The sequence below is a fragment of the Balaenoptera acutorostrata genome, chromosome 13 (genome assembly GCF_949987535.1).
Source record: "Balaenoptera acutorostrata chromosome 13, mBalAcu1.1, whole genome shotgun sequence".
Lineage (NCBI taxonomy): Eukaryota > Metazoa > Chordata > Mammalia > Artiodactyla > Balaenopteridae > Balaenoptera > Balaenoptera acutorostrata.
Genome location: NC_080076.1, coordinates 76256386 through 76277087, shown reverse-complemented (window position 1 = coordinate 76277087; position 20702 = coordinate 76256386).

Genomic DNA, 20702 nt, shown 5'->3' with positions numbered 1-20702 from the left:
CCCGCCTGCCTCTGCAGCCAATTTCTCACCTCTGTGCAACAGTCCCAACACACACACACACACACACACACAGACACACACACACACACTGAACCGCTTGCAGCTTCCAATGGGCTATGCTCTTCTTTGCTTCTAAATCTCTGCTTCTCAACTGCTGCTCATTAAGTTTGAAGCTTGGCTTCTGTGTCCCCTCCTTCAGGAAGTCTCACTTGACCAAACCTAGGCTGGGTTAGGTACTCCTCCCCCGTGCTCCCACAGACCCCTGAATTTCCCGGTGTCCTAGCACTTAGCACAGAGAATGGTCACTGCCTGTTTACTTGTCATCTTCTCCCTCTGGATTGCAAATTCCTTGTGGGAAGGGACTGTGGCTTGTTGCCAGTTCCATCTTCTGTGTCAAGCGCAGAACTCAGCTCAGAGAAGCTCAAAGTTTGTGGAATGAATGCTTGAGTGAGCGAGAAGGCAAACCAGGTTTCGGAACAACTGGTTCTGCCTGATAGTCCCATGATTCTGTCCATGATCTCAAATTCAGCACCCTCTCCCGTCCCCCACGGCCTCCTCCCGGCTGAGAAAGAGAATCCTTAGGGGCAGAGAAATCTCTGTTAGAGACATTATAGGAAGACAGATGATTGGAGGTAAGGTACATGGTAAGCTTATTAGGTATCAGGTCACTTGCAGTTTTTGATCATGAGGGTTTTTTTTCTTTCCAAAAAAAATACTTTACTTTCTAAGAGCAGTTTTTAAAAAAAATATATTTATTTATTTTGGCTGCTCCTGGTCTTCTTTGCGGCATGTGGGCTTCTTAGTTGTGGCATGTGGGCTTCTTAGTTGCAGCATTTGGGCTTCTTAGTTGCAGCATGTGGGATCTAGTTCCCCAACCAGGGATCGAACTCAGGCCCCCTGCATTGGGAGTGCAGAGTCTTACCCACTGGACCACCAGGGAAGTCCCTTAAGAGCAGTTTTAGGTTTACAGAAAAATTGATGGGAAAGTACAGAGAGTTCCCACATACTCCCTCTTCCCCAACAAGGTTTCCCTTATTATTTACATCTTGCATTAGTATGGTACATTCGGTGCAATTGATGAGCCAATAATGGTATATTCTTATTAACTAAAGTCCATAGTTTACATTAGGGTTCACTCTTTGTGTTGTACATTCTACGGGTTTTGACAAATGTATGATATGTATCCACCTTTACAGTGTCATACAGAATAGTTTCACTGCCCTAAAATTCCCCTTTGTTCCCCCTATTCATCCCTCCCTCCCTCCCTCCCTCCCACTAAACCTCTGGCAACCACCAGTCTTTTCACTGTCTCCATAGGCTTGCCTTTTCTAGAATGTCATATAGTTGGAATCATACAATATGTCGACTTTTCACATTGGCTTTTTTTTCACTTAGCAATATGCTTTTAAGTCTTCTCTGTGGGACTTCCCTGGTGGTCCAGTGGTAAGGAATCTACCTTGCAATGCAGGGGACATGGGTTCTATCCCTGGTCAGGGAACTAAGATCCCACATTCCGCGGGGCAACTAAGCCCACATGCCACAACTACTGAGCTCACGCACCTCAGCTAGAGCCTGCGTGCTGCAAACTACAGAGCCCATGCGCCCTGGAGCCTGTGTGCCACAACTAGAGAAGAGAAAACCCACAGGCCACAACTAGAGAGAAGCCTGCGCACTGCAACGAAGAGCTCGCATGCCGCAATGAAAGATCCTGCATGCCTCAGCGAAGATCCCGTGTGCCACAACTAAGACCCAATGCAGCCAAAGGAAAAAAAAAATCTTCTCTGTCTTTTCGTGGCTTGATACCTTGTTGTTGTTGTTTTTTTAATCACTGAATTATATTCCATTGTATGAATGTACCAGAGTTTGCTTACCATTCACCTATTGAAGGACAGTTTGGATGCTTCCAGGTTTTGGCAAGTGTGAATAAAACAGCTACAAATATTCATGTGCAAGTTTTTGCATGGACATAACTTTCAATTTACTTTGGAATACCATGGGATTTTTTTTTTTTTGTCTGTGTTGGGTCTTCGTTGCTGCGCATGGGCTTTCTCTAGTTGCAGCGAGTGGAGGCTACTCTTTGTTGTGATGCGCGGGCTTCTCATTGCGGTGGCTTCTCTTGTTGCGGAGCACAGGCTCTAGGAGCATGGGCTTCAGTAGTTGTGGCATGCAGCCTCAGTAGTTGTGGCGCATGGGCTTAGTTTCTCCATGATGTGGGATCTTCCCGGAATAGGGATCGAACCCATGTCCCCTGCATTGGCAGGCGGATTCTTAACCACTGAGCCACCAGGGAAGTCCCACCATGGGATTTTTAGAAGAGTGTTGTTTAATTTCCAAATATTTGGGGCTTTCCCAGCTATCTTATTGTTATTAATTTCTAATTCTGCTGTGGTCAGAGAACATATTGTGTAAGATTTCAACCTTCTGAAATTTGTTAAACTTGTTTATGGGCCAGCATGTGACTTATTTTGGTGAATATTCTATGTATACCTGACAAGGATTTGTATTCCATTATTTTGGGATGTAGTGTTTTATAAATGTCAATTAAGTCAAGGTGGTTGCTAATGTTGTTTAGGTCTTCTATGTCCTTACTTTTTTTTTTTATACAGCATGTTCTTATTAGTTATCCATTTTATACATATTAGTGTATATATGTCAATCCCAATCTCCCAATTCATCCCACCACCACCACCCCCACCATGGGTTTTTTATCTAATAGTTGTATCAATTATTGAGAGAAAGGTATTAAAATCTCTAATCACGATTGTGAGTTTGTTACTTCTTCCTTTAATTCTATCTGGATTTCATGTGTGAAGCTCTATGATTAGGTTAATACACAGCTAAAACTGTTATATCTTCCTGACGAATTGCCTCTTCTATTGTTGTAAAATATCTCTGTTACAGTCTTTATTTTGAAGTCTACTTTATTTGATATTAATAGAATCACTCCAGTTTTCTTATGATTTGTGGTTTTATTTTTCTATTCCTTTACTTTCAACCTAAATGTGGCTTTGTATTTAAGGTATGTGTCTTGGTTGGACCTAGATATTATCATACTAAACGATTATCATACTAAGGAAAGTAAGTCACAAAGAGGAAGACAAATACCATATGATATTGATATCACTTACATGTGGAATATAAGATACGACATAAATGAACATATCTACGAAACAGAAACAAGCTCACAGACATGGAGAACAGACTTCTGGTTGCCAAAGGGGAGGGGAAGTAGGGGTGGGAAGGATTATGAGTGGGAAGGATTATGAGTTTGGGATTAGCAGATGCAAACTATTATGTATATGATGGTTAAACAACAAGGTCCTACTGTATAGCACAGGGAACTATATTCAGTATCCTGTGATAAACCATAATGGAAAAGAATATAAAAAAGAATATATATATGGGGACTTCCCTCATGGTTCAGTGGGTAAGACTCCATGCTCCCAATGCAGGGGGCTTGGGTTCGATCCCTGGTCGGGGAACTAGATCCCACAAGCAACAACTAAGAGTACGCATGCCGCAACTAAGAGTATGCATGCCGCAACGAAGATCCCACGTGCCACAATGAAGACCCAGCGCAGCAAAAATAAATAAATAGGTAAATACTTTTTTAAAAAAGAATATATATATGTGTAACTGAATCACTTTGCTGTATAGCAGAAATTAACACTATATTGTAAATCAACTATACTTCAATAAAATTTAAAAATAAATAAAGTGTGTGTCTTGTGGACAGCATATTCGGGGATCTTGCTTCTCTGCCTTGTCTGACAATTTCAGTTGTTTTAATTAGAATGCTTAGCCCACTTACCTTTGATGTAATTATTGATATGTTTAGGTTTAATTCTACCATTTTGCTATTTGCTTTTTACTTCCTCCATCTTTTTTTGTTGTTGTTCCTCTGTTCCACCTTTCGTGCCTTCTTTTGGGTGAATTGAATACTTTTTATAGTGTTTTTTTGGTTTGTTTTTTAAAATTTTGGTTATCTATTTTTGGCTGCGTTGAGTCTTCGTTGCTGTGCATGGGCTTTTTCTAGTTGTGGCGAGCGGGGGCTACTCTTCGTTGTGGTGCATGGGCTTCTCATTGTGGTGGCTTCTCTTGTTGCGGAGCACGGACTCTAGGTGCGCGGGCTTCGGTAGTTGTGGCACGTGGGCTCAGTAGTTGTGGCTTGCGGGCTCTAGAGCACAGGCTCAGTAGTTGTGGCGCATGGTCTTAGCTGCTCCACGGCATGTGGGATCTTCCCGGACCAGGGCTTGAACCCGTCTCCCCTGCATTGGCAGGCGGATTCTTAACCACTGCACCACCAGGGAAGCCCCAAATTGAATACTTTTTAGTATTGCATTTTAATTCCTCTCCTGGCTTTTTTAGCTCTACCTTCTTTGAATGTATTTGTGATGGTTGATCTAGTGATTACAACATGAGTCTTTAACTTATCACAATCTACTTAAAATTAGTATTTTACTACTTCACATAAGATGTAGGAACTTCACAACAATATAGCTCCACTTATCCCCACTCTCACCCTGTATGCTACTGTTATTATATAAATTACATCTCTCTATGTTATAAACCCCACAATACAAAGTCATAATTTTAGCTTTTAAACAGTCCTATGGAGACTTCCCTGGTGGTCCGGTGGCTAAGACTCCACGCTCCCAATGCAGGGGGGCCCAGGTTTGATCCCTGGTCAGGGAACTAGATCCCATATGCCACACCTAAAGATCCCGCACGCAGCAACGAAGATCCCACGTGCCACAGCTAAGACCCGGCACAGCCAAATAAATAAATAAATATTAAAAATAAACAGTCCTATGTCTCTTAAAGGAATCAAGAGAAGAAAAGAAGATAAACAACAAGGACCTACTGCATAGCACAGGGAACTATATTCAATATCTTGTAATAACCTATAAAGGAAAAGAATCATATATATATATATATATATTCATACATATATGAATCACTTTGCTGTATACCTGAAACTAACACATTATAAATCAACTATACTTCAATTTAAAAAATTAAAATTAAAAAAAGAGAAGAAAAAAAATAAAGTGTTTTATATTCACTCACATATTTACCATTTCAAGTCCTTTTCATTCCTTCCTATAGATCTGAGTGTCCATCTGGTGTCATTTCCCTTCAGCCAGATGAACTTCCTTTGGCATTTCTCATAATACAAGGTTGCTGGTGACAAATTTAGTTTTTGTTTATCTGAAAATGTGTCTAGTTTGCCTTCATGTTTAAAGCATACCTTCACTGGATGTAGAAATCTGGTTTGAGAGGGTCTTTTCTGCCCTTTCAGTACATTAAAGATGTTGATCTATTAGGCTCTATCCTCCGTTGTTTGCAGTGAGAAGTCAGCCGTCATTTGTATCATAGTTCTCCTGTTTATAATGCGCCATTTTTCTCTAGCTGTTTCCAAGATTCTTCTCTTTATCTTTGGATTTCAGTAGTTTGACTACACTGTGCCTGGGCCTGGTTTTCTTTGCATTTATCCCGTTTGGACTTCACGGAGCTTTTTGAATCTGTAAATTTATCTTGGATTAAATTTGAGAAATCAGCAGGAAATATATCTCCGATTTTTTTTTTTTTTTTTTTTTGGCTGCGCCGCATGGCTTGCTGCATCTCAGTTCCCTGACCAGGGATTGAACCCAGGCCATGGAAGTGAAAGCCTGGAATCCTAACCACCAGGCCACCAGGGAACTCCCTATCTTCGAATAATTTTATGTCCCATTCTCCCACTTTTCTTTTTCTGAAATTTGAATTGCATGTGGTATGTAGATCTTTGAATGCTATCCCACTGGTCCATGAAGCTCTGCTTAATTTTTTCCAGTTATTTCTTTTTCTCTCTGGTTTTAAGGATGGATAATTTCTATTGATCGATCTTCAAATTCAGTATTTCCTTTGTCATCTTCATTCTACTATTGAACCTATCAAGTTAATTCTTCATTTCAGTTATTGTACTTTTTAGTTCTAGAATTTCCATTTGACTTTTTTTTATAGTTTCAGTTCTCTGCTGAGGTTCCCCATCTGTTCCTTCATTATGACTATATTTGCGGGGAGGGGCCTTGAAAATATTTATAAGAGTTGCTTTTAAATTCTTGATGCTAATTCCAACATCTGGGTAATCACTTTTTCTCTTTGAAATTGAGTCCATTTTCTGTTTGTTCCTATGTCTAGCACTTGATTTTTGTGTGCTGGTCATTGTCAATGATACATTGTAGAGATCCTGGATTCTATTATGTTTCTCTCAAGAGTGTTAATCTTATTCTAGCAGTCAATTAACTTGGCTGGCTTCAAACTCCAAACTTTGTATCCCTTGTAAAGGGCAGCAGCTGAAATTTCCACTCAGTTCTTTCAGCTTCCAGCCACTGATTTCACTGGGATCCCTGGAGCTTCCTGTGCCTATGTGTAGTTCAGTGTACAGGCAAGGATTTAGACAGAGTTTATATACAGATTTTGGGGTTCCTCTACAGCTAATTTTTCCCCTGGGATTTCCTGCTTAATTTTCCAGCAATTAGCTTGGAATTCTGTACCTTTGACACCTCAAACCAGTAAGATCAAAGCTTTCTACACAACCCCACCTCCCACACAGATTAGAGAGTGCCAGAGGTAAGAGGCCACAAAAACTCAAATCTCATCCAATGCAGCTCTTATCTTTCAAGTGTTGACTTCCTTCACATTTCTGCCTGCTAGTGGATGTTGTCCCAGTGCCTTCAAATAATTGGGGTTTTCTGGTACATATTTTGTTCAGATTTTATCATTATTTGAGGGAAGGTTAATTCTGCTATTACCACCCCTTATATTCTTTAACCCTTCATTCATCAGGGTACCCTCTTAAGGTCAGTGTAATTAGCCCCCATTATTAAGTGGAGGAAACTGAGGCTTTGAAAAAAGTGAAGCCATTTGCCCAAGGTCACATACCTAGTTCATGGCAGAGTCACAATTTGAAACCAACCAAATGACATAACCGTATCCTTGCTGCACTTCACAACCATTCCCAAACATCTTCAAGGTGGTTTGGATTTCAGCCTAGAGCCCACTGGAAAATATCCAAGGATGGGAAGAGGTGAGATCCCTCAAAACCCCTATTCAGGCTAGGGCAGTAGTTTTCAACCCACATCACCAGAATCATTTGCAAAACTATGCAAAATAGAGATGCTAGGCCCCATTTAGTGGATTAGTACCTCTAACAGTAGGGACTAGGAATCTACGTTTTATACTGTTTCCTGATGATTCTAATGCCCAGTCAGGGTTAAAATCCCTCTGGTAAAGGCAAAGTACCTCCCACCAGTATTCCTCTGTCTACTGTAGCTCAGGACTCTCACTTTTCCATCATGCTTCACCTAGGTAGTGATACCAGTGCTGGGGTTAAGGCTGAAGGTTCTAAAGTCACTCCACTTAGATCCACATCCTGGCTCTATCACTTGTTAGCTAGGTGGCCTTGGGCAGGTGACCAGACCTCTCTGAACCTTTTGTCTTCTTTCCTCTTAAATGGAGATAATAATAGCAGCAACCTCACAGGGCTGTTGTAAAGATTCCATGAGATAATGCACATGATGCATTTTGCACAGCACCTGACACCTGTAAGCACTCCACAGAGAGTAGCTATTATTATTAACACACCCTCAGCTTTTCTGCCACCTTGAACTCTGTTCTGTCTCCTACCTAAATCTGACTTGCAGAGTTAAACCAGACCTACGTTTTCTAAGGTATTTCAAAATCCCCCTCTCCCAAAAGTTAACCCAACCTCTATCTTTGCCACTGATCCATCCCCACCAACTCCCTCTGCCCTGGAGCAAGAAGCATTTAAAATTGGGCCCAGAGCCTGGGAGAGCTTCTTAGAAGTGACTCAGATGCCCTTGGCCTCAGCTTGTGCTTCTTCTTGCCTATGTTTGGGACCTTCTAGGTCACACCCTCAGTGAAGCCCTGAGTGGCAACTCTGAATACCAGAATGGGGTGTGAAAATCACAAAACCAGACTTAAATTGTTGAAACTAACCACCTCTGTTGCTGAGAGTCAGGCCTGACTCAGACTCAGGGGAACCTGGGCCCGACTAAGAGAACCCACAGAAGGGACTTCCCTGGCGGTCCAGTGGTTAAGACTCGTGCTCCCAATGAAGGGGGCACGGGTTCGATCCCTGGTCAGGGAACTAAGGGGAACTAAGATCCTGCATGCCGCACGGCGTGGCCAAAAATTTAAAAAAAAGGACCCACGGAAGGCAAGCTCCTAACACCTCATTTCTAGAAGCCGGATAGGCAGCTCGGGGGATATGAAAGGACTCACCACCACCCTCGGAGCTGGCCCCCCATCTGCCAGACTTCTCCTCAGGACTCCTCCCCAGGGAAACCTTTACTGGGTGGCACATGGCCCGCCCCAAGGTGACTAGACCCTCCTGGGACTCTACTGCCAGCCAGAAACATCCCTCAGCCTCCATCCTGTGTCAGGTCTGTAGGTTTTGGTGAACACTGAGGACCAGAGGCATGCTCAGAGCTGGGAATGCTCCCGGGAAGGAAGGCAGGAGGATCCCCCTATTTATTGGGGGTCCTCTATGTGTCAGATCCTGCACGTCCTTTATCTTACCTCAGCCACTGTAATGTTGGCTGTTTTCCTCACCACTGAGTCCCCAACACCTAGCAGAAGAGACACTCGCTATTTAATTATGATAATAGTGAAATAGCTACCATTTATTGAATGCTTATTACATGCCAGGCACTGTTCAAAGTGCTTTGGGTCTCTTAACTCACATGATGTTTGCTGGATGAAAAATGAGGCTGGATTCTTTCTTCCTGTTTTACAGAAGAGGAAACTGAAAATGCAGAGAGGGAAATAAGATGTGGTCGAAGGGCAGACAGGTAATAAATGGACAGGGGCCAGGCTTTGAATCCAGGGAAAGGTGATGACCTAGGAAGTGAAAGATCTGGGGTTGGGGCGGGGGAGGCTATGGTCTGGCTTTGAGGAATGAGATGGGGGTGCAAAGGCAGAAACAGAGTGGACTTTGGAGGAGGCGCTTCTGAGGGAGAAGGAGCAAGCAGGGGGTGGGTGGGCATTGTGTGGGGCAGCTGGCTGGCCGCCTCCTAGAGCAAGTGTTCTGGATGCTGCAAGACAGCCCAGGCCACTCCCCTAAGAAATGCTGACATCATGTCCTCAAGGACCACACCCCCTGACCACAGGAAGGGGTGGAAATGAACTTTAAATTTCATCACGGCCACTATGGGGTCAGCAGGGGGGTAGGGTACGGCTGCTGCCCCAGCGATCATAAACCCCTATTGCCGTAAGCATCTCTGGTCACATCCTCTCCTAGAAGCCCAAAGCCGGGGCAGAGTTTCTGTGTGTGTGTGTGTGTGTGTGTGTGTGTTTGGTGGGCAGTAGAGGTGCAGCAGGCAGCTCCCCAAGTGCTACCTGAGATGAGTCACAGGTGACGCCCCAGCCCTGGAGCCTGGGCCTACCTGGGCAGGTAGGAGCACATTGCCAACCCCACCAGTGGTTCTGAGGACACCCACCCACTTGGTCTTATTCCTAAAATGAGACAGCCGGGGTTGGCTTGCTGAGAGGGCTGCAGGGTTGACCTGCCCTCCTGGGCAGGCCGTTCCATGGACCTGAGTTCTCAGGAGGGACGGGGGCCCCCGCAATGCAGGACCTGGGAGGAAGCAGCGGTGGCCCCTCTGCCTCTACCTAGCTCATCCCACGGTGACACAAGGATCAAGTCTGCCCTGGACACTCAGCCCCACCTACCTCAGCCACTCCCACGCATCACAACACATAGCACTTCCTGTTTCCTTGACTCATCTGATCACTTGCTTGTTATCCCCCCCACCCCCACCCCCACCCCCCCCCCCACCCCCGCTGCCTTGACGCTCTCGCCCATTGCTCCCGCTGTACACCTGGGACGAAGCCTAGCACAGAGCAGGTGGTGAATAGGTGGAGATGAGCCACAAATATAATAGGGACCACGGGTACAGCCACGCCTCTACCTACAGTCTTGGTACTCCAAGGCCCCCCCAAACCCCCCGTACCCCACCCCCACCCTGAGCTGGGCCAGCAGGAAGTCCTGTCCTGGACGTGGGTCCCCTTCCGCAAGCATCCCAGGATGTTCCGGGTTCTGACAGGCGCTGTGGCTCTTTCCGAGGTCCCGGAAGGGAGGAGTTGCCTCAGGTGTGACTCAAGCTGCTGTTTGCTCTCTGGGGTTCTCAGGCCCTGCCCCCCCTTGCCGGCCTCCCCCGGCCTGTCGACTGAGGAGGCTATTTGCTGACCCCTGCAATGCTTTCTGTGGAGCTTCTACAGGGAGGGGGATCCCTTGGCAGAGCTGTTTGGGCTCCACGTGAGCCCCTTCTAGCCTTCACACCACAGGCTTCTCCATCCGGAGCAAGCGAGGACCACGTGGGCATGAAGGAGGGCAAACACAGCCTCAGATTGTTCCTTGAACATCTGTTCTCTCCAATCTCAGGCCCAGCTCTCTGTCAGGCCCTCTCTGCCAGTTGTCTTCCTCCTGTGATTTTCCCTCGGACCCCATTCCTCCCTCTATCCAGCTTCTTTCTGCCCCACCAAGACTGTTGGGCTGGTTTGAACCTGTCTGAATCCTAGGTTCACACACCTGGACAGGATATCGGTTCTTTCCCAAGAAGCCCTGGGGTCCCATGCAAATCAGGGGGTGTGGCTGGCCGTACCTCATATCTAATGTCCCAAAGCTATTCAGGGACTGATCTATTTCTAGCCCACAAGACTCCACTGGAGGGCACCGTGGCCTGATTGCCCAAGCCTGTGTCAGCCATAACATCCGTACCCAGGGACTCTGCCCAGCAATCAAGAAGCTGGGGGAAGAGAAAGCACATTTTCAAAGCACCCGCTCTGAGCCTGGGCCCTACTGAGCCCTTCCAAATTTAAGACCTCAGAATCCCCTAACTCTTCCATAAACTTTTTTTTTTTTATAAAGTTATTTATTTATTTATGTTTGGCTGCGTTGGGTCTTCGTTGCTGCATGCGGGCTTTCTCTAGTTGCAGCGAGTGGGGGCTACTCTTCTCTGCGGTGCGCGGGCTTCTCACTGCAGTGGCTTCTCTTGTTGTGGAGCACGGGCTCTAGGCGTGCGGGCTTCAGTAGTTGTGGCACGTGGGCTCAGTAGTTGTGGCACACGGGCTTAGTTGCTCTGCAGCATGTGGGATCTTCCCAGGCCAGGGCTCGAACCCGTGTCCCCTGCATTGGCAGGCGGATTCTTAACCACTGCACCACCAGGGGAGTCCCTCTTCCATAAACTTTTATGAACACGTCCTCTGTGTCAGGCTTTATCACTTATCTTTTTTACAACATTCTTGTGAACTATTATTTCCATTTGAGAGTTGAAGGGACTGAGGGTCAGAGAGGTTAAGGGACTTTCCAAGGGTTATATAGCTAGTAAATGACTCCAAAGTCTGTGCTGATCTCACACTGCCGCATCTTATCCCCAGCTGTGGCCTTAAGAGACATGCTCAAGGAAAACAAGGTAGGAACTATAGCATTCTACCCACCTAAACAAGGGATGCAAACTCCAGTGCCTCCTGGACTCCAATAGATCATTTAAATGAGTGAAGCCGTCCAGGTGTAACATAAAAGGGATGAGTGGAGACTGTGGATAACTGGAGAAGTCACACTCCATCCAAAGGGAGTAGGTGCTACTCAGCTCTAATCAAATGCTGCCATGTGGGACTTTGGGTCAGTGTGGACAGATCTTCTGATTTTCTGAGAAAATCTGGAAATCTGAAACTTTTGTGTGAAATTTGCAGACAAAGGGTATCCACATGCTGGCTGTATCGGGCTGACAATTTGGTCCCCTGGAAGATGCTCCACGATCTTTGGAAGGATTCCATGTCTCTGAACCACCCGGTTTTGAGTTTTGCACTACTTTGGGGCCCTCAAGATACCCCTCTATCTGGGGAGGGGAAGCTGGGGGTGGTGAGACGTAAATCATACACATCCAAAAGGCAAGACACTTAAGAAAATACACATGCTGGAATTCCCTGGGGGTCCAGTGGTTCGGACTCAGTGCTTTCACTGCTGGGGCCCAGGTTCAATCCCTGGTCAGGGAACTAAGATCCCGCAAGCTGCACAGTGTGGTCAATAAATAAGTTAATTAATTAATTAATTAAAATGATTGCTTTTTTTTTTAAAGACACATGCTTATGTCACAGGATCACTTGAAGTTCTGAGCCCAACAGTTGCCAACCACAGAATCCAATTCTAGGTAACTTAGGCAGAAAGGAGTTTGTTGGAAGGATGTCTGGAAGCTTAGAGAACTGATGGGTGAGACAGGATCTGAGAATTGGCAGAAACCCACGGGAGCAGGATGGCTGGAACCACAGCTAAGGATTTCACCACAAACAGCCTGCTGCCTCTTCTGGATACTGGCGGCCACCTGAAGTCCAGACCACCTCTCCTCCTGTGTAGCCTTCAGCCTGTGCTTCGAGGGATTCCCTCCAAATGATCCAGCTTGGTGAGAACAAGTATTTGATATTTTTGTTCCACACAAAATCTGATTTGATCTACAAGGTGGATCCTCCAAACACAGGAATGAGGTTCCCGTGCTGGAAAGACAAAAGACACACACACACACACACACACACACACACGCACAAGGTCCAATCCATGGTCTAAGCTGGAAGGGGTCTTGAAGAGCCTCTTATCTTTCAGTTTCAGAATGGAGAAACTGAGGCACAGGCCAATGACTTGCTCAAGGTCACAGAGAGAGCTTGTGGTCAATCGACACGTTGAACCCAGACCTCCCGACTCAGGTTTTCCAACTGAGCTGTAAAGCACTTCAGAACTCATGAGAAAGGAGACAAATGTGAGGTATGGCAGACAGGAAGCCCTCTTGACGGAGGAGGATGGAGAAAGATGGAGAAAGATGGAGAGATCTCTTTTTTTTTTTTTTCAGGCCGCACCTTGCAGCATGCAGGATCTTATTTCCCAGACCAGGGATTGAACCTGCACCCCCTGCAGTGGAAGCGCGAAGTCTTAACCACTGGACCGCCAGGGAAGTCCAGGAGAGACCTCTTAAGATGGCTAAAGCTGGGGTAGGCCATAATAAAGAAACGAAAACAATAATATGAAAGCCATAGCTTTGTTGTTGGAAATGCAGAGCCTGAGGCCTGGCTTCCATTTTGACCAGATTGCCAAGTGATTCCAGAGCACATTAAAGTTTGAAAAGCAATGCCTATTCAGTGTGGGGAAAGCAATGCAAAACAAATAAAAAATAAAAATAATAGCTTCACAGGAGATAATGTTCTAGGCCATAAATTAGGAGGTGGGTTCCAGGATGATGTTTATTTTGTGATTAAGTTTTATAACATATTTCAGGGTTTTGCTCAAAAAATTATCTCCTCAGTGAAGCTTTTTAAGGTCATCCTCTTTAAAATTATACCCCCATCACCCGCTCTGTGCTCCTTTACTTTGTCCCTACTTAATAGTTTTCTGGAACACTTATTCCCATGTGAGAGATGAAAATGTTAGTTTTTGTTTGTATATCATCTATAGCTCTTTCTACAAGGTAAGCTCTGCAAAAGCAGCAATGAAATCTCAGTCCCTGCTGTATCCTCGGCATCTACAACAGGGTCTGGTACCCAGCACATCCTTCATAAATGGTTTTGGAATAAAGATGTTATATGGTATGTGTTGAATATTATATAGTACAATGTCTTTTTTCAATGGAGACAGTTATTGGGGTTGCTGTGTACCATGTCGTGTGTTGAACACTTTATGTACAGTAAGATCTCCTTGAATCCTCACAAGTCCTCATTATGCAGATGGTGAAACTGAGGTTCGAGAGCCTGTTCTTTGCCCAAGCTCATAGCTAGGATGCGGCAGAAGTGGGATTTGAACTCAGCAAAGACAAGAGCCTGGAGTAATCTGGAGGTGGACTGGGGACAAGCCTGAGCTCAAGAAGCTGTGGGACAGAGGTGAGGTCCTGGAGGGGGGAAATGCTCTCCTAACGCACAGCTCTGTTGTTTAAAAGCTGGGGTTGGCCAGATGAGCTCAGGTATTTACCTGGGGACTCTGAAGCCACTCGGAGGAGGCAGGCGGTGGCGTGGGGACTCCTGCCGTTATCAGCACAGCCTGGGGCTTGTCATGATGCGCTCAGAGTACAACGTGCTGCGTAATGCTGAGAAGGCAGCTCAGAGCCTCACAGCCTCATCTCCTGCAGTCCACCCAGAGGCTCAGAGGCCCAGAGAGGGCAAGCTATTTGCAGAAGGATACACAGCCAATAAGCCATTGAGAGGAGGCATCAAAATCTGAGTCTCAACGCTGCAAGGTCTCTCCACACCCCAAGCAGCTTGCACTGGGGAGCCAGCGACTCTGCTACAGTCTCCACAGTTGCTGCTGCTTCTGCTTTGCTCCCAATAACATTTTTTAAAAAAAAAATACATTTATTTATTTATTTATTTATGGCCATTGGGTCTTCGTTGCTGCGCGCGGGCTTTCTCTAGTTGCGGAGAGTGGGGGCTACTCTTCGTTGTGGCACGCGGGCTTCTCATTGAGGTGGCTTCTCTTGTTGTGGAGCACGGGCTCTAGGCGCATGGGCTTCAGTAGTTGTGGCACGTGGGCTCAGTAGTTGTGGCACGCGGGCTCTAGAGTGCAGGCTCAGTAGTTGTGGCGCACGGGCTTAGTTGCTCCGCGGCATGTGGGATCTTCCCGGACCAGAGCTCGAACCCGCGTCCGCTGCATTGGCAGGTGGATTCTTAACCACTGCACCACCAGGGAAGTCCCCCAATAACAGTTTGAGGGAAGCAGGGACTCATACAGGGCCATCCCCTGCTCTTCCCTGTCCCCCTAAGTCACCTATCTTCAAAATACAACCCCAATTCAACCACTGTCCTCTGTTGGGTCCTCCATTGGCTTTCTGCATCCTGTTCACAGTTCTTTGGTTTCTAGAATGTGCCTTGCTCCTGTCTGCCTCTGGGTTTTCCACTCTGCCTTCCACTCCACCGCCCCACCCCCTTCCTTTGCTCACCAGCACTTCCTCAGGAAAGTCCCTTTCTCTGACTCCCCAAACTTAGACAGGGTTCCACTTCCCTAGGCTTGCATAACTCCCCAAGCTTTTCCTCCACGGAGATGATAGAAATTTGTAATTTGATATCAGTCTCTCTCACCAGACTGTCCGCTCAGGAGGGTTGCTTTATTTTTCTCATCTGTAAAATGGGGATGGGAACTGCTATGGGCCAAATGTTTGTGCCCCCCTCTACTACCACCAAATTCACTTGTTGAAGCCTTAACCCCCAATGGATGGTATTTGGAGATAGGGCCTTTATGGAAATAATTAAGGTTAAACAAGGTCATGAGGTTGGGGCTCTGATCCAATAGGATTAGTGACCTTAAAAGCAGAGACAACTGAGAGCTCACCTTCTCTGTCTCCCAGAGCACGAAGAGGTCCTGTGGGCACACAGTAAGAAGGCAGCCACCTCTAAGCCAAGAAAAGAGACCTCAGAATGAAATCTACCTTGTTGACACCTTGATCTTGGACTCCCAGCCTCCAGAACTGTGAGAAATAAAATTCCTGTTGTTTAAGTCACTCAGTCAATGGTTATTTTGTTATGGAAGGCCAAACGGACTAAGACATAACAGAATCCACCTAAATAATTGTTTTTTCAGGACTAATTTTTAACACCTGTAAAGCACTTAAAACTGAGCCTGGCGCATAGTTAGCCCATCAACTGTTAAGATTGTCACACACCAGGTGTATTTGCAGATCTATTTTGCAGTTTACGTTCTTACATGATGGTTTTGGGTTTTTTTGGGGGGGATCCTATCCTTTTGTGTGATGAATGGTGCTATAATCTGAATGTTTATGTCTCCCTCAAATTCACATGTTGGAAATCCTAACATCCAATAGGATGATGTTAGGAGATAGGGCCTTTGGGAGGCAGAGCCCTCATGAATAGGATTAATACCCTTAATTTTTTCCTTCCAGTTTTCTTGAGATATAATTGACACACAGCGCTGTACAAGTTTAAGGTGTACAGCATAATGATTTGACTTACATACATCATGAAATGATGACCACAATAAGTACAGTGAACATTCATCATCTCCTATAGATACAAGAGTAAAGAAATAGAAAAAAGGGCTTCCCTGCTGGCACAGTGGTTAAGAATCCGCCTGCCAAGGCAAGGGGCACAGGTTCGAGCCCTGGTCCGGGAAGATCCCACATGCCACGGAGCAACTAAGCCCATGTGCCAAACTACTGAGCCTGTGCTCTAGAGCCCACGAGCCACAACTACTGAGCCCACGTGCCACAACTACTGAAGCCCGCACGCCTAGAGCCTGTGCTCCACAACAAGAGAAGCCGCCGCAATGAGAAGCCTGCACACTGCAACGAAGAGTAGCCCCTGCTCACTGCAACTAGAGAAAGCCTGCACGCAGCAGTGAAGACCCATCGCAGCCAAAAATAAATAAATAACATAAAAATAAAGAAAGAAAGAAGAAATAGAAAAAAAATTTTTTTTCTTGTGATGAGAACTCTTAGGACGTACTCTTTTAACAACTTTCATACGTAACATACAGCAGTGTTAATCATATTTATTGTGTTGTACATTATATCCCTGGTACTTATTTATCTTATAACTGAGGTTTGTACCTCTTTTTTTTTTTTGGCCACACCCTGCGACGTGAGGGATCCTAGTTCCGCCACCAGGGTTCTGGGTCCTCAGCAGTGAAAGCGTGGAGTCCTAACCACTGAACCACCAGGGAATTCCCTGAGGTTTGTACCTTATAACTGCCTTCATCCAATTCCTCCTCCCCCTACCCTCACCTCTGATAACCACAAATATGATCTCTTTTTCTATGAGTTTGTTTTTGCAGTATAATTGACCTACAACAACACTATGTTAGTTCCTGTTACACAACATAGTGATTCAATGTTTCTATACATTTAAAAATGATCACAACGATAAGTCTGGGTACCTGGCACCATATAAAGATATTACATAATTACTGACCATATATAATAGTTTTCTTAAAGTGAACTTACCTGCATAATATCCTAGGAGATTCACAGATGAACTCCTTATAAAGGGAGTTTATTTAAAAAAAAAAAAAATTGGAGTCGTAACAGGCATTGCGTTTTCAACTCTTTTTTTTCCTGGAACGTCCACCAGAGGGCTTCTTGAGCTCTTTCTCCTTCCAAAATATCCTCAGCCCCTGAGGTGACCACCATGGGAAGGAAGAGACAGTGGAGTTTTATCCACAGGAGTAAACAAAGCTAATACAATCATAGTTGTAGCTGCGTGGGGAAAAAAACTCAAGCTGGGGTGAGAAGCAGCAAGGGGGTGTCTTGGTTTCACTGGCCCTGGGTGGGAGTCTTGGTGACTTCTCTGAACATCAGTTTCCTCATCTAGAAGTGGAGATAATCCTCTCAAGCATACAGCATTGTCGGGAGGACCAAATATTGATAAAAGCATTTTGTAAGGTGTCACCTGTTGCTATCAAATCACTAAATTTCATGGACCTACTTGACCTGAGGTATCTTGTCTTAGGGATAGTGCAGGGACCGCCCCCCCAACCCCAAACTTGCCCAGTTCAGCCCACCAATGTCTGTTGTTTAACACTTAGAACTTGGATGCATTTAGACTGGACATAAATTATTTTTGCCATGGTCTCTGCCATATATGCTTGTCTCACTCTTGCTTTAACTCACCTGCCTGTCCCCTAAAGTCCTCTGAGCTTGCAACTTCTGGTCTAAATAGAGAATTCTGTGCCGGTCAGATGATACCTGGAATGTTGCATTAATAATTCCAATCACTGCTATATATTGAGCCAGGAACCAGGCTTTCTGCATAATATATGTAAACCAAATATACCCAGGGCTTCTGGTGGCCTTGTCTCTGCATGGTGACTTATTTGTCAGAAAAATGGAAGTAATTAAAATCTTTTCCCAATCTCTCAAAGAATGCAAAGGGGTGAGTACATTTTAACAAAAGCTTTGTTGCAGTATAATTGACATAAAATAAACTGCACATATTTAAAGTGTATAATTTGACAAGTTTTGACATAAGTATACACCTGTGAAACCATCATCGCAATCAAGATAATGAATATACCTGTAACATCCAAAAGTTTCTTCCTGTGCTTTGTCATCCTTTCCTCCTGCCTCTGCCACCCTCCCTCCATACCCGATAACCACTAGATTGCCTTCTATCACTGTGGATTACTTTGCATTTTCTAGACTTTTATCTAAGTGAAATCACATGGTATGGTCTCCTTTTTTTTTTTTTTTTTTGCTGCGCTGTGCAGCATGCAGGATCTTAGTTCCCCGATCAGGGATCGAACCCGTGGCCCCTGCATTGGGTTCGATCCCTGGTCGGGGAACTAAGATCCTGCATGCCCCACGGCCAAAAAAAGAAAGAAAGAAAAGAAACTACAAACTCCAAAGTATTTGCACCACTTTACATTTCTTGTGTGTGTGTGTGTGTGTTTGGCAGCACATGGTCCCTGGCAGTGGAAGCACAGATTCCTAACTACAGGACACCAGGGAATTCCCCCACTTTACATTTCTAACAGCAGGGCATGAGAGTTCCCCTTGCTTCACATCCTCGCCAGGGCTTGATTAGGTCAGTCTTTTTCATTGTAGCCATTCTCATAGGTGTGGTTTTGGAGGGAGCTCATTTTCAATGCAGAGTAAAACTTCTCCAAAACACTCCTTCTTCCCTTACAGAGGTCTCCCTGGGAAAGGCAGTCCCTTGGACCCATACTCAGATCTCAAACTCCCTGACCACTTTTCTCCCAGGCTGTAACCCGTGGCTGGGATCCTGCAAAACAAAGGGAAGGTATCATGGAGCTGAGTTGGCAAGAATCCTCTCCCCTTAGAGGGTGGGGAGGGAAACAGTATGAATAATCATATCTAGATAAAAATAAGTTAGCTCATATTAACCCCAAGAGATTATAAAGATCCTTAATCAAATTGTAGAGATGAGGAAACAGGCTCAGAGAGAAAATGACCTGCCTGAGGTCACATGGCCATATCCTGGATTTGCATCCTGGCACACCTGATTCTAAAATTTGTGTTCGCTCTCCTCTCCTGCAGAATCCTCCGTTCTGGATGCCACAATCTTAGAAGATCTCCTCTAGGCTCCAGGAGTAACACTGGGCAAGTGAACTGTCTGAAATGTGTCAGCTGAGGAGTGGACAAAGGAATTAGGGCCATTTAGCCAGGAAGAGAGAACTCTCAGCAGTGGCATGAAATAGTCTTCAGACATTTGAATAATTGTACTCGACCCAGAATAGACCGTCTTTAACACTTTCCTCCTCTAGGTGATAAAAATATTTTCAATATTAATCATGTAACAATCAATCATCATCATTTTCTTGATTCATTCTTTCATTTAAAAACCATTAATGATTAGGAAGTAGGTATATATTTCAATTTTAAAGATATTATTGAAATTCAGTAAAATATTTCATGCATGAACCACAATTAGCATTGACCGACCAAAAAAGTATGACACTTTGTCACTTACATGCTGTTTCACTGTTTTAAATTTTAAACACAAATAAAAACTCCAAGTGGCCATATAGATTGACAGAACTGAAGTAGGCTAGGTTCTGTTCCTTCATCTTTACAATCACTGTATTATTTTTTTTTAATCTACTGTTTAAATGAGGAATATGAAGTACCATAGGGGTTGGAGTCATAAACCAGGTCCAGTGATTTCATATTATTATAAACTTACTTTTGAAACCAAGATAGTTGAGACCAGCTGTGTCAGGGACCAGCTGTATAACTGGGGAAATTCTCTGAATTAACTTCTTACATGGAGACTACAATGTTTATTAAAAGAGGGGTTATTAAAAAGTGCTCGTTTTTAATTTGTATTATTTGTGTTATATTTTAACTTCTATCATTATATCATCTTTTTTTCTTCCTTCTTTCTTTTTTTCTTGCCACGTGGCTTGTGGGATCTTAGTTCCCCGACCAGGGATTGGACCCCCGCCCTCGGCAGTGAGAGTGTGGGAGCCCTAACCACTGGACCACCTGGGAATTCCCTATATCATCATTTCTCTTACTAAAACTCAACAGCAACCACAGAAATTGTTTAGAACCCAAACCAACTCAGGGGAGAGAGTCTTGTCACTGACATTGTTTAGAACTGTTTAGAATTGCTATTGCATTTTTTTTTGCTTTTATTATTTTTGCCCAGTTTTATTGAGAAATAATTAGAATTGCTATTGCATTTTGATCTTTAAAATTGCCATTACACTTTCACAATAAAGGACTTTTAGCCTGTTTTATTACTGTTTTAAAATTCTCTACACAAAATGTTCCCCTTTGCTGCCTGACCACTCCCACTGCCCCGCCATTGTTACATCACACGGACAAGAGATTGGACATCTCACGTGGAATGGGTGGCTGTGTGTAGCCGTGTAGCAGCGACTTCTCTGAACCTCAATTTCCTCGTCACTAAAATGAGAATTTAATAATATCCCTTCTAGAGGATAGCAGAGAGGTCAAATGACATAATATGCATGTAGATTTTTGGATTTCTTTCCTGTCCGTTGGGCTTTTCCTTTTCCTCTGGGGTGGGGGGGGGTGGTCTTAAGAGGAGACTTTAGTCTTGCTGTCTCCTTACTGCAGGTGAGGACTCCTGGGTCCACATGGTCCCTGTCATCACACTGTCGACAGCAGGAGCTGCACTGCCCACTGAAGAGGGTATTCTTCCCATCCCCCACCCTCAGCCCGCCT